The sequence below is a fragment of the Gobio gobio genome (assembly GCF_949357685.1).
Source record: "Gobio gobio genome assembly, chromosome: 1".
Classification (NCBI taxonomy): Eukaryota; Metazoa; Chordata; class Actinopteri; order Cypriniformes; family Gobionidae; genus Gobio; species Gobio gobio.
In genome coordinates, this window is record NC_137097.1 from 32647274 (window position 1) to 32653624 (window position 6351).

The following is a 6351-nucleotide window of genomic DNA, read 5'->3' on the forward strand; positions in this document are numbered from 1 at the left end:
ACGCTGATCTCCATGCCTGTTCAAATCACGACAGATTTAGTTTTACCGAATAAACCTACTTTATGGAGTGAAAAGTGGTGGAGTGTGTTTGAGTAAATATAGTGTGTTTCACTCATCTATCTACAGTGTTTTTACTCACTCAAACACACTCTAAAATTAAAAGGTTCTATATGGCACCAAAAATGGTTCTTCGTCGTAATCATAGAGGAACCACTTTTGGTGCTATAGAGCACCATATCTTAACATGTTCTGTATATGGTAGCGGTGCTATATAGCACCTTAGTTAGCGATGCTATATAGCACCTTAGTCAAAGAACCAGTGAAGAACCGCTGAAGAACCACTGAAGCACCAAAATTGGTGCTATATAGCACTAAAAAAGGTTCCCCTATGATTACGAGCCAAAAACCATTTTTGGTGCCATATAGAACCTTTTTATTTTAGAGTGCATCTTTAAATAATTTGACGAGGCCTAATGTAAGAATATTTGTTAATAATTAAACTTATGGCTAAAAATAATATTTTGGAAACATAATAGGTATCAGTTATAAAAAGTATGGTTAAAAGAAAAGTTACATACATAAAAAAATTAAAAAACACGACCATTTGTGATTTGTCTGGCTTATTTTACCTGTTCAAAAACAGCCCGTTATGCTGCTTTATATTACAAACTGGCATCATAATCACAAACACTGGGTTGTAGCGCAAATAGTTTTAACGCTTACTGCACTTTATTCTTGTAGGTTAATGAATTGGAGCGCTTATTCCGCGATATGACGTCAGGAATATTTTAACAAGACGTTTGTCTGTGTGACATCACTGGGCTTGTCTGTACGCATCTCTTGATGAGGCTGCGCTGGTTTCACGTGCACACCCTGTGGTTTTAGGGGAACAGAATACTTTACTTTAGATTAGATCTGGAGGGGTTTGGCGTTATGGACACCCAGAGGGGAACCTTGTGAAGCTGGAAGTAGGGCTTCACCTGCAAGGAGGGCGGATGGGAAGCAGGGGGCGCTCTGGCATAACCACACATTTTTGTTACTGTGTTTCCAAAGACATACTCACCTACACTCTTCACACTTCATATTATATAGGTTGCATAGGCCTACATGAATTCCAGTACTTACTACATGTACCATGGTATTACTATCTGACACAGTATTTTATGTGAGAGGAAGTTGTGTGACACAAGTACTCTATATTGCCAAACGTTTCGGGACGCCTGCATTTACATGCACATGAACTTTAATGACATTCCATTCTTAATCCGTAGGGTTTAATATGGAGTTGGCCCACACTTTGCAGCTATAACAGATTCAACTCTTCTGGGAAGGCTTTCCTCAAGGTTTAGGAGTGTGTTAAAGGGAATGTTTGCCCATTCTTCTAGAAGCGCATTTGTGAGGTCAGACACTGATGTTGGACGAGAAGGCTTGAGGTCAGGAATCTGTGTTGGCCAGTCAAGTTCCTCCACACCAAACTCGCTCATCCATGTCTTTATGGACCTTGCTTTGTGCACTGGTGCACAGTCATGTTGGAACAGGAAGGGGCCATCCCCAAACTGTTCCCACAAAGTTGGGAGCATGAAATTGTCCAAAATGTCTTGGTATGCTGAAGCACTAAGAGTTCCTTTCACTGGAACTAAGGGGCCAAGCCCAACCCCTGAAAAACAGCCCCACACCACAACCCCCCCTCCACCAAACCTTACACCTGGCACAATGCAGTCAGGCAAGTCCCGTTCTCCTGGAAACCGCTAAACTCAAGACTCGTCCATCGATTGCCAGACAGAGAAGCGTGATTGGTCACTACAGAGAACACATCTCCACTGCTCTAGAGTCCAGTGGCGGCGAGCTTTACATCACTGCATCAGACGTTTTGCATTGCACTTGGTGATGTAAGGCTTGAATGAGCTGCTCGGCCATGGAAACCCATTCCATGAAGCTCTCTATGCACTGTGCTTGAGCTAATCTGAAGGCCACATGAAGTTTGGAGGTCTGTAGCTATTGACTCTGCAGAAAGTCGGCGACTTCTCTGCACTGTGACCCTCAGCATGTGCTGACCCAGCTCTGTGATTTTACGTGGCCTATCACTTCGTGGCTGAGTTGCTGTTGTTCCCAAATGCTTCCACTTTGTTATAATCCCACTAAAAGTTGACCGTGGAATATTTAGTAGTGAGGAAATTTTACGAATGGACTTATTGCACAGGTGGCAACCGATCACAGTACCATGCTTGAATTCACTGAGCTCCTGAGAGCGACCCATTCTTTCACAAATGTTTGTAGAAGCGTCTGCATGTCTAGTGCTTGATTTTATACACATGTGGCCATGGAAGTGATTGGAAAACCTGAATTCAATGATTTGGAGGGGTGTGCCCATACTTTTGGCAATATAGTGTACATTAGTAGATATTTCGGTAACACTTTAGAATAATGGTCATTAGTTAACATTAACTAATAATGAACTGCACTTATAAAGCGTTTATTAATCTTTGTTAATGTTAATTTCAACATTTACTAATGCATTATTAAAATATTTTTAACATTAGTTAAAGGGTTAGTTCACCCAAAAATGAAAATTCTGTCATTAATTACTTACCCTCATGTCGTTCGACACCCGTAAGACCTCCGTTCATCTTCCGAACAGAAATGAAGATATTTGAGTTGAAATCTGATGGCTCTGAAAGGCCTCCATTGGCTCAATGGCACGTTACACTCTCAAGACCCTTAAAAGGTACTAAAGACGTCGTTACAAAGTCCATCTCACTACAGTGGTTCTAAAATAACTTTACGAATCGGCGATAATAGTTTTTGTGTGCCAAAAAACCCTAAATAACGACTTACATAGTGATGACGATTTCAAAACAAAGCATCATGAAGCTTCGAAGCGTTATGAATCAGCGAGTCGATTCAGCGGTTTGAATCGCCAAATTTCAGCAGTTTGGTGGTTTGACACGCGATCCGAATCATGAATCGACTCGCTGATTCATAACGCTTCGAAGCTTCATGATGCTGTGTTTTGAAATAGTCATCACTATGTAAGTCGTTATTTAGGGTTTTTTGGCGCACAAAAACTATTATCGCCGATTCGTAAAGTTATTTTAGAACCACTGTAGTGAGATGGACTTTGTAACAACGTCTTTAGTACCTTTTAAGGGTCTTGAGAGTGAACCGTGCCATTGTGCCAATGGAGGCCTTTCAGAGCCATCAGATTTCAACTAAAATATCTTCATTTCTGTTCCTAAGATGAACGGAGGTTTGACGGGTGTCGAACGACATGAGGGTAAGTAATTAATGACAGAATTTTCATTTTTGGGTGAACTAACCCTTTAATGCAGTGTGAACTAACATAAACAAACCATGAACAGATGTATTTGTATTAACTAACGTTAACAAAGATGAACAAATACAGTAACAAATGTTCTGCTCATGGTTAGTTCATGTTAGTTAATACATTAACTAATGTTAACTAATGACCATTATTCTAAAGTGCTACCAATATTTCTTTGCTATTGTTCATTTGTGATGCCAAACATCTGATACCTCTACAGAAATTAGATAGACATACAGCACTGTATAAAATGCATCAATAATATATTTTTATTCAAGGTATTATAAAGTGTTTTCTAATTATTATTATTTTTTTTAAATCGTTAGATGGAAAATGAATGAATGAATAAATGAAGTAAAGAGTTGCTCAAGCAGATGGCATGGACGCAAGTGCTCATTGGCTGCTGTGTAGGTTCGCGCGCACTCGCTGTTTTACGGTAACGCGCTCATGCAGGTGAAGCGCAGGTGATTGACAAATGCAGAACTCCAGAGACACGAGCGGGATGACGCGACGCGCGCGCAGCTGATGGACACAACACACATATGACCAGTGACTGACAGGTAAAGCATCGTTTTAAACTTCATCAACTATCAAAAAATAGATTGTGCAATTGCTGGGAAAGAACAAATTACATTCGGGCTAGCTATTAAATCGATTACAGTTTAAATGTTTTTTTTGTTTTTTTTTAATAAACGTAAATGTTTTAAGTTTATTGTTATTTTCTACGTTTTTCTTCTATATTGATAATGAAACGTGCATCCTTTTGTGTACAGAGCACTTAAATCGATTATTATAGGCCTATTATTGTCATATCGGTATTGGAGAGTTAGTTTCCATTCTGGGTCACACTTTATTTTAAGAGTGTTCATGTTTCATGTTACAGAGTGACTCTAATTAACTAAATGCACTTGTATTTCATTTATTTTGAGCGCCTTGTAAATACTCACAGTAACATGAACACTGTTAAAGCTTAAACACAGACTATTGTAATTATAGAAATTAAAATGCTTAGGTATAATAACCTCCCACACCTTCCAAAAGATTTTTTGTTTGTTTGTTTTTTGCTTATTATTCAATATTGTTTAACATCGGTATATATATAAAAAAACTTAAAATACTTTTTTACTTTTGCTCCATTTATTGAATTCAATCTGATGTATATATAAAAAAAAATTATATTACACATTCATGAATTTCATTAAGCCATTCATTCATAGAAACCATTTTCAATTATGGAAATTATTTCTTTACAGTTTGATCAAAAGAGCTGATATATTTTGTGTTGTAACTGTGACACGAAAATATAGGAAAAATTACCAAACATTAGTGATAAGAAAACCTGTCTGGGGGAAAAAGATCATCAGAATGAATGCTGACTTTGATATGCCTTGATTTCATAAATATTGGATGATGTTGACAAAAGTAGATACACAGTTGAGCTTTTAGGATTAGTTCACTTCAAAATGAATAGGCATATTTCCTGATAATTTACTAACCCCTATCTTGTCCAAGATGTTCATGTCGTTCTTTCTTCAGTCAAAAAGAAATTACGTTTTTTGAGGAAAACATTCCAGGATTTTTCTCCACATAATGGACTTCAATGGCAACCAACGGTTGAAGGTCCAAATCAATGCAGTTTCAAAGTAAGGGCTTCAGAGGCTCTGCTGCACGATCGAGGAATAGGGTCTTATCTAACCAAACCAAAAAACAAACAAACATTTATATACTTTTTAAACTCAAATTGATATGGTAAATTGGTATGACGTCATCACGTTGGAAAGGTCACGGTGGAAGTACCGTCCCAGTGTTAAAAACAAAAATAGTGCAAAGACTAAATCAAATTCCCTTTACAAAAATAAAGATAAAACAACAATGTCGGATGATTTTAAAGTTGGAGGAGAACATGAGATGGAGTTTTCCGGCACAGGGTCGGTACTTCCACCTACATCACGGACGTGACCTTTCTGACGTGATGACATCATACGCCATGAAGAAGCACATCGAAGTCGAGCATTTGTGTTTAAAAAGTATATAAATGTGTATTTTTTCTTGAAAATGGCAGATGGTTTGGCTAGATAAGACCCTATTCCTCGGCTGAGATCGTGCAGAGCCTCTGAAGCCCTTCCTTTGAAACTGCATTGATTTGGACCTTCAACTCGTTGCCATTGAAGTGTATTATGAGGAGAAAAATCCTGGAATGTTTTCCTCAAAAAACTTAATTTCTTTTCGACTGAAGAAAGAAAGACATGAACATCTTGGATGAGATGGGAGTGAGTAAATTATCAGGAAATTTACATTTTGAAGTGAACTAATCCTTTAACATGCATTCTGTCAAAATAATGGATAACACTTTACAATAACGTCTTTTTTTTGTATTAACTATGTATTACTAACATGAACTAACAACACTGTATAAAGTGTTGCTGCCTTAAAGTTTTTAAGTACAATTAACGTTATGTTAAATTGTAATATATATCTTAATGACATTAAACTGACTTGAATCTTGTATAACTTATAACAATTGTAAAATTGCTTATTTGAATGAGTTAAGCAATTTAAAAACATATTGTCATAACTTATTTGATCGTATAATGTTTTACAGTGAATGAGCGATACGATTAATAAATGTTGTAGAAGTATTGTTCATTCTTTGTTCATGTTAACTAAAGTAGTTAACTAATATCAACTAATGAAAAATTATTGTAAAGTGTTAAAAAACAATGCTTGTATATTTATATTTCAGTTTAAAGGGTTAATATTCACCCTCATATCGTATCAAACCTGTGTAAAAGAAGATGGGCTCCAGTGTTGTTTTACAACCCAATGATTTTTACTGTATGCACAAAATATTCTCTTTTGTGCTTCACAGAAGAAAGAACTTCATAGAGTTTTAGAACATGAGAGTGAATAAATGATTTTACATTTTTGGCTGAACTATCCCATTAAGTTTATTTTAGTGATGCTGTATCATTCTAGTAATAATTTTTGATTAATTTGAAAAGTGGAAATGTTGCTAGCAATGTGTGAAG